Raw genomic sequence first — 9122 nt, 5'->3', positions numbered from 1 at the left:
TCTTTTTATAAAGCCAGTATTTTCCTAATTTCAAAACCAGGTAAAGACACAACAAAGAAAGAAAATTACAGGCTGATATTGCTGATGAACATAGATGCTAAAATCATCAACAAAATATTGGCAAACCAGATCTAGCAATACATTTAAAAGATCATACAACATGATCAAGTGGGATTCATCCCAGGAATGCAAGGATGGTATAATAATCACAAATCAATAAACATACTACCCTACATAAACAAAATGAAAGATAAAAGTTATATGATCATATCAATAGATGCTGAAAAAAACATTTGCTAGAGTACAGCACCCATTCATGATAAAAATGCTCAGCAAAGTGGGATAGAAGAAACATACCTCAACATAATAAAGGTCAAATACAAGAAATCTACAGCCAGCATCACACTCAATTGGAAGAAACTAAAAGCTTCCCCCCTAAGAACAGAAAAAACACAAGGGTGTCCACTTTCACCACTTTTATTCAACATAGTATTGGAAGTTCTAGCCACAGTGATTAGACAAGAAAAATAAATAATGGGCATCCAAATTAGGAAGGAGTATGTAAAACTGTCCATATTTGCAGATGATATGATAGTGTACATAGAAAACCCTATATGCTCCACCAAAATAACTACTTGACATAACAAGTGAATTTGACTAAATAGTGGAATACAAAGTCAATATTCAGAAATCAAAGCCATTTTTGTACACAAACAATGAAATATCAGAAATATAAACTAGTGGGAAAATCCCATTTACTATAGCAACAAGAAAAATAAGGTACCGAGGTGTAAACTTAGTCAATGAAGTAAAATACCTGTACTCAGAAAATGACAGAACACTGAAGAAAAAAATTAAGGAATATACAAATAAATGGAAGCATATATTGTGTTCATGGATTGGAAGAATTCAAATTATTAAAATGTCCATATTACCCAAAGCTATCTGTAGATTCAACACAATCCCTATTAAAATACCAATGACATATTTCACAGATCTAGAACAAATATTTCAAAAATTTATATGGAACTGAAAACAACCCTGAATAGCCTCAGCAATCTTGAGAAAGAACAAAGTAGGAGGATCACAATTCCTGATATAAAACTATATTACAAGGCCACTGTAATCAAAACAGTCTGGTACTGGCATTAGAACAGATGCAGAGATTAATGGAACAGAATAGAGGCCAGAAATAAACACAAGTTGCTATGGTGAATTAATATTTTACAAAGGGAGAAGGAGTATAGAATGGAGTAAAATAGCCTCTTCAAGAAATGTTATTGGGAGAACTGGAATGGTACATGCTAAAAAATTAAACTATACCATGAACTTACACCATACCACCAGAATAAGCTCAAGGTAAATAAAAAACTTATACATAAGATATGACACCATAAATGTTCTAGAGGAAAACATAGCCAGGAAAATTTCAGATATCCTATGCATCAATATTTTTACTGATATATTCCCTAGGGCAAGGGAGATAAAGGAAAGAATAAGCAAATGGCACTACATCAAATTAAAAAGCTTCTGCATGGCTGAAAGAAACACCATCAAAATGAAAAAGGAATCAACCATATGGGAAAACATTTGCCAATGATGCCTCAGACCAGGGTTTGATCTCCTAATTGTATAAATAACTCATACAACTCAACACCAGGAAGACAAACAATCCAATTTAAAAATGGGCAAAGGTCCTGAACAGGCATTTCTTGAAGGAAGATATAAAGAGGATGCTCAACATCACTGGCCATCAGAAAGTTGCAAATTAAAACCACAATGAGATATCACTTCACACCAGTCAGAATGGCCATCATCAACAAATCAACAAACATGTGCTGGTGAGGATGTGGAGAAATGGGACCCCTAGTGCACTGTTGGTGGGGATGCAGACTGGTGCAGCCACTGTGGAAAACAGTATGGAATTTCCTCAAAAAACTAAAAATGGAACTGCCTTTTAATCCCATGCTTCCACTGCTGGGATTATACCCAAGAATCCTGAAACCCCAATTCAAAACAACCTCTGCACCCTAATGTTCATAGCAGAGTTGTTTACACTAGTCAAGTGCTGGGAGCAGCCTAAGTGCCCATCAGTAAACAAATGGATAAAAGAACTGGTAGATTTACGCAATGGAAATAGAAAGAAAGAAGGAACTTCAACCTTTTGTGAAAGCATGGCTGGAACTAGACAGTATTATGCTAAGTGAAATAAGCCAGGTGGTGAAAGACAAATACCATATGGTCTCACTTGTAAGAGGAACCTAATGAACAAAGTGAACAAAGAAGCAAAATAGAACAAGAGGCATGGAAACAAGGAATGAACTGAAAGGGACCAGAGGTAAGGGGGATGGCGGGAAAAGGAGAAAAACAGTGAAAGGTCTAGTCAAGGAACAGGTATAAATGACCCATGGACATGGACAACAGCATGGGGATTGACTGTGAGAGTGGGGGTTGGACAGGGCAGCAGAGAGCAATGGGAGAAAATTGGGACCACTCTAATAGAACAACAATAAAATAATAAAATGTGCTGGTTCGTTTCCCAGTAAGGGCAAAGGACTCGGTTGCACATCAGGTCCCCAGATGGGGGCGCAAGTGAGAGGCAACCACACAGTGATGTTTCTCTCCCTCTCTTTCTCCTTTCCCCTCTCTCTAAAAATATAAATAAATAAACAACAAACAAATAAATAAATATTTTTTAAAAAACATAATAAAGTGTGGCTAGTGGAATACTTCTCAGGATGTGGCATGGGTTAAAGAATGAAACATGGGAAAGATAGAGGCAATAACTAGAAGCATTTGGATGGAGGAGAAAAATTGAAAGGGAAAAGTGCAAACATAAGATTTCGAATCATGAGGTAAGGTATAAGACATCTAGTTCTGTAATGTCCTAGATCTATGACTTTGGGAGAGTTACTTATGTCTCTGAAAGTAAATTTCTTCAACATAAAATGCTGTATAAAACATTTTAAATTATTTATGTTATGTACAAAATGCAATAAGTATTTGTTGAACCTGAAAGACAAATTTCATCTATTTTTCAACTTACCAAGTGCACTAGTTATTTCTATAATATCAATTGAAGATAATGCTATGCATAAACATTTCCTAGCTAATTTTAATCCTACTTAAGGTAATTGGACAGTATTTCAAATATGCAGAATCAATCAACAAGTGTTTAATATGTACCTTATACAAGGTACTATGAAAAGAATGAGGCAAGATTCCTCCCTATGAAAACTTAACTTGTGGTCCAGGAGGTGGACTTGTGGGCATGGAGAAATAATTCACATTTATTCATTTAACAAGGTTTATTGAGTTTTGTCATCATACCAAGCATAGTTTAGGCACTAGGGATATCAGTATGATAAAATCAGAGCATCTTGCAGTGTAAATTTTATGGAAAAGGAAGACAATGGATTAAAAAAAATATATAAAAGCAAAGTGGAGGTAAGTAGTATGAAGAAAAATAGAATAGGGAAAGGGGAATAGAGAATGACAGGGGAGTGGTTTTATATATAGTTATCAAAATTAGCTCTATGTTAAGAAAGCATTTTTAGCTGACATCTGAAGTGAGAAAACAAGCCACATGAATGTCTTGGGGAAAATGTCAGGCAGAGGGGAAACCAGTACAAATGTCTAAAGCAAGTACATGCTTGACACATTCAAAGAACAATAAGGAAGTCGTTGTGATTGTAATGAAGTAAAACAAGGATGAATGGTAGGAAATGAGATCAGAATCGTGACAGAAGAGCAAGGTAATGTAGAATCTTATGCAAATTATTTTATAGTCCTGGGACCATCGGGTTTCATTAGGTGTTGAATACATGATCTGATATGTGTTTTATTTTTTATTAAGATTTTGTTTATTTCTTTTAGAGAGAGGGGAAGGGAGGGTGAAAGAGAGGGAGAGAAACATTGATTGGCTGCCTTTTGTATGTGCCCTGACCAGGAAGTGAACCCATAACCCAGGCATGTGCCAGGAACTTAACCAGTGACCTTTCACTTTGCAGGATGATGCCCAACCAATTGAGCCACACTGGCCAAGACTGACATATATTTTAAAAACATCACTCTGGCCTGTATGTTAAGAATAATCCAATGGCTGATGAAGAGTGGAAGCAGAGACCAGTTAAGATGGAATTTCATTAGTCCAGACAAGGGATGATGGTGGCTTAGACCAGGATAGTTATAAAGTGATGAGAAGAGTTGGTATATAAGTATACTAAAATATAGAGCAAACTTAATTAGTTGTTGGTCTTCCCGTGGGATGTGAGAACAAGTCAAAGATAACTTAAAGCTTTGCAGGGGGGCTTCAACTATTTGGATATATATGTACTATTTGTGATGCTTATTAGGCACTCAAGAGATGATATTTGGATGACAAATAAGCACAAGAGAAATTCTCAGCATTATTAGTTATCAGAGAAATGTGAACTGAAACCATGTGATTTTGCTGCACAACCACTAGAATAGCTAAAATTAAATATAAATTTATAGCAAGAATATGGAACTAAAACGCATATATTATTTGTAGAAATGTTAAATGGTACAGAGAAGGAAAACTCTGACTCCAAAAAACCTCCGCTGCCTTGCGGCATACCTCTTCAGGGGAAAGGCTAAGGGAGTAAACCCCAACAGAAAATCCGGAGCCGGAGTCCCTAAGGCGGTTCGACGTTGTAGTCAACACCGGCAACTCCTGCGGCACACCTGAAGCCAAGCTGTATTGACTCCGTCTTTCCCTTGGACCCTTCAGCTGCGAAGAGAGGGGGGGTCTGCTGCATGGGCAACAGCAGACCCTCCATATCACCCTGCCCAGGCTCTGTAGCTTCAGCTTCACTGGAGAGGACACTCCAGCGTCATCACAAGATGTCGATTCAACACGGGAGGAGACAGATACCGTGTCACTCCCAAGTTGGACTGCACAGCCATTCTCGGCGGTGCAGATAGACTCTTAAGAAGCTACACCATCGTCTCCCGAGACGGACGGCTGCCAACGACACCTACTTTGGAAAATAGTTTCCCAGATTCCTTTAAACTTAGTCATATACTTATCTTATGACCCAGCATTAATGCTCTTATGTATTTACCCAGGATAAGTGAAAACTTGTGTTCACAAAAAAACCTATATATGAATATTCATAACAGTACTATTTATAACACAAAATGAAAACCACCGAAATGTCCATCAAAGGTAAATGCATGAACCAATTGTGGTATATTCAGAGAATATGATGCAATTCAATATTTCTCTAAGCATAATTCTCTGTCATTCCATCCATGTTGTCACAAATGGTAGGAATTCTTTCTTTCTGCTACATAGTATTCCATTGTGTAAATGTACCCTAGTGTTTTGATCCACTCATCTACAGATGGGCACTTAGGCTGTTACTAGCACTTGGCTATTGTAAGTAGCGCTGCTACAGACTCAGGGGTGCATAGGTTCTTGTGACCTGGTGTTTCAGGATTCTTTGAGTATAATCCCAGCTGTGGAATCGCTGGATCAAAAGGCAGTTCCATTTTTAGTTTTTTGAGGAAATTCCATACTGTTTTCCACAGTGGTTGCACCAGTCTACATTACCACCAACAGTGCACTAGGGTACCCTTTTCTCCACATCCTCGCCAGCACTTGTTGTTTGGGTTGGGCAGGGTAGTGGGGGAGCAATGGGGGGAAAATGGGACAGCTGTAATAGAAAAACAATAAGTAAATAAACATTAAAATAACTTATCAAAAAATACAATTAAATATTAAAGAAAATGAATTGTTATTATATGCAACTGCATGGATGAATCTTACATTATTATGCTGATATGTTAAAGAATATATATTGTACAATTCCATTTGTGTGAAACTCTAAAACAAACAATACCAATCTATAATGGTAAAAAGAATATCATGGTTCTCCTTTCTATTTTATCTGGTACTGAGAAGTTTCGCAGAACATAGGAATTTCAGTGTAAAACCCAGGTCAGTCCTTGGAAAACCAGAACAGGTGGTCAATGTTTATGGGTAGTTTGACTAAAAGGATTGACTGGGAAAGAGCACAAGGGAACCTTTTGGGGATAAATGAAATGTTCTGTATTTTGATTTTGGTGGTGGTAACATCGGTGTATTTGTCAAAGTTAATCAAAATATAGAAACTTATTTATGAGCATTTTATTGCATATAAAAATATATATCAATGAAGTTTATTTAAAAATAAATAAAAACAAAACATTTAGTGGTAAGTTATATGAAGTGTAACTTTTAAAGTACATGCACTGATATTTTCATTGTTTTCTTAATCACAAAAGAAGTGGTCAAATAAATACTGTAAGAGTATGGTCCTCACGTTACTGTGATGCTGGATACTTACAAAATCAGAAGATTTCTATTAATTTAAACATCTGAGTGATTGTTGGGGGTCCCATAGAGACTTAGATTGATTGAAGGCCATTAATGTATTTTATCACATTGATAGTAAAGCCATATCTGATCCATAGTATTTGATTTATCTGGATAAATTCAACATTGTTTTCAGAATATCTAAAAAGATAACCAAAGCATGAACTATTTCTGGGATATGATTATGCTGTATTTCTAAGTAAGTTTCAAGTTGAATTCTGTGGAAAGGTATAGTCAGACCACAAAAGAAAGCAAAATTATCAGGAGCATTTCACCCTTCGCATTAAAATAATGTGAGCATAACCAGAGAGAGCCCTGGGTAACTCATAATGAATAATAGAGACAAAGGTAAATGACAAAATATCCACTGAAGATAGACTTTTTTTTTTTTTTTTTTTTTTTTTTGCTGAAGAACCATAGTAATTCCAATGTCAGAAGGAAGTTGAATGTCTTCCTTTCATTTACCGTTCTAATGTTAACTCATGTATTTCCAATTTTGTTTTGAACAAAACGTTAGTGCTAGTGTTATAAAAATACAAAGAAACATTGAGACATAGTGTGAAAAAATATCCCTTTAGTAGCCCCTTGTTTGTGTATCAAGTGAGGTGCAGTTATGAGTTAAAATTAATTTTATGCCTTTTTGTCACATCATTTTGAACAATATTTACTTTTTCTGTATAATCTGTCTATTTACTTATAGTTAAACTATAACCATAAGGTTCATGGATTTCTACTGAACCCTGTAAACATATTTCTGCCCAACCCGTTCAAATTGTATGTCTTCTATGTGAAAATGAAATTAATATAATCTAGCATTTAGGGTTGTCATGGGAACTGAACAAATATGCTAATTAAAATGCACCTGCTGCATAATTACCTATGAGCTTATTTATCCCTCCTCCCATTTTGGACATATGCTGTATGCCTCTGTCACATAAAGCTACCTCTGAATTTATATACCTGCATCTTTGTCTATTTATGAATTGTTCATTTTTTAAATCCTCTCCTGAGGATTTATGGATATATTTATTGATTTTAGAGAGAGAGAAAATTGCCTCCTATATACGCCCTGGCTGGGGATCAAACCTGCAACCTAGGTATGTGCCCTGACTGGGGATCAAACCCACAACCTTTTGGTGCATGGGATGATGCTCCAACCTACTGAGCCACCCAGCCAGGGCAGTTATGTTCTTTAGAATGTGACAGTATAATGTGGTAGTTAAGAACACAGACTCTAGGATCAGACTCAGTTGAAGTTCCACTCTATCCCCCACCAGTAGTGTGACCTTTGGAAAGTCCCTTAACTTTTCTGTTCCTAGTTTCCTTATTTCAAAAATAAGGATTTTTGTGAGTATTAAATGTTATTATATTCAAAGCACTTAGAACAGTACCTGGCACATAGTGAGCTAAATTATAGAAGTGTTGGTCATTGTCAGTAGAATATAAACTTCATGAGGGTCAGATTTTTGTCTTTTGTTCTCTACTATTTCCTTCAATTACCTAGGAATTCCTCTTCTAGGGATATACTCTATGTTTTCCTGATTTCTGCCATGAGTTCCAGAATCATTTCAACTGCCTATTCAATGACTCTCATTGCCTATCTAATAGACATTTCATACTTATTATGGCCAAAATATCCCTCTTGACTGCCCCCCAATTCATTCTGCCTTGATATTCTTGGTTGCTCAGGCCAAATATTAATAGTTATCCTTGATTTCTTTCTTTCCTTCATATATCATATTTGTCAGGAAGTTAGATCAACTTTTGCTTTAAAATATTCCACAAATCCAATTAATTCCCACCTTCACTCCTCTCATCCTACCCTAAGCCATCATAATCTCTCTTTCTTGGAATTTAGAAATGTATTATAACTAATCTTTCTGCTTCCTCTTCCTACAATCAGTGTAATATTTGGAGTAAAACCAGATCATATCACAACTTTGCTCAAAATCTCCAATGACTTTTAGTCCCATTTAGAATAAAATCCATTCTTGTTTTCACATCCTTTATAGCTCAACCTGACCTGGCTCCTGTATACCGTGTAATTGGGTTGGATCAACCTCATTTCATGCTCTAGGGATAGGCTGTAATTGGTACAAGTTATATATCCTATTCACAGAGTAGTGTAAATGGTTAAAGGGTACAGGCATAACTAATGTCATGCCTATCAGGGCAAATAAGACTAAATAATGAGATGTATGTTTGAGCTATCTGAGAAGCAGACTCTCTTTCTTGCTAATTGGGAAAGAGGTAACGTGTTCCTGAAGCTTCTGGAATAAAAAAAAATTGCACATATTTAAAGTATACAGTTTAAGAGCAGTGTGGGAATTGATTGTGGAAACAGAGGGTGGGATGGGCAGAGGAGGGCAAAGGAGAAAAAGTTGGGACAACTGTAATAGAATAACAATAAAAATGATTTAATAAAAAATAAAAATTACAAAATAAGTTTTGACAGATGTATATGAGGGATGACCCCCCCCAAAAAAAAAAAACCCTGGAATTATCTTCTGGAGGGCGGACCTCTTGTGGTGCTGGCTTCCCCAACTATGTGAGTGTTCGAGGCACCCATCTGTATCAGTGTATCAGCTGGCATTGTTATGAGAGGCTGCATTTGGCTTCAGTGAATTTTTCTTGAAGACTCTTTCAACATGTTTGCCCATTTCATGATGAGTGATTTATGAGCACATCTGCCCACACTGCACTGAGTGTTCAGCAGTTTTTGACCAAAAATGTCATGACC

The sequence above is a fragment of the Furipterus horrens genome, unplaced genomic scaffold, assembly GCF_987537825.1.
Source record: "Furipterus horrens unplaced genomic scaffold, mFurHor1.1.pri manual_scaffold_17, whole genome shotgun sequence".
Taxonomy (NCBI): Eukaryota; Metazoa; Chordata; class Mammalia; order Chiroptera; family Furipteridae; genus Furipterus; species Furipterus horrens.
This window is presented reverse-complemented; position numbering follows the sequence as displayed.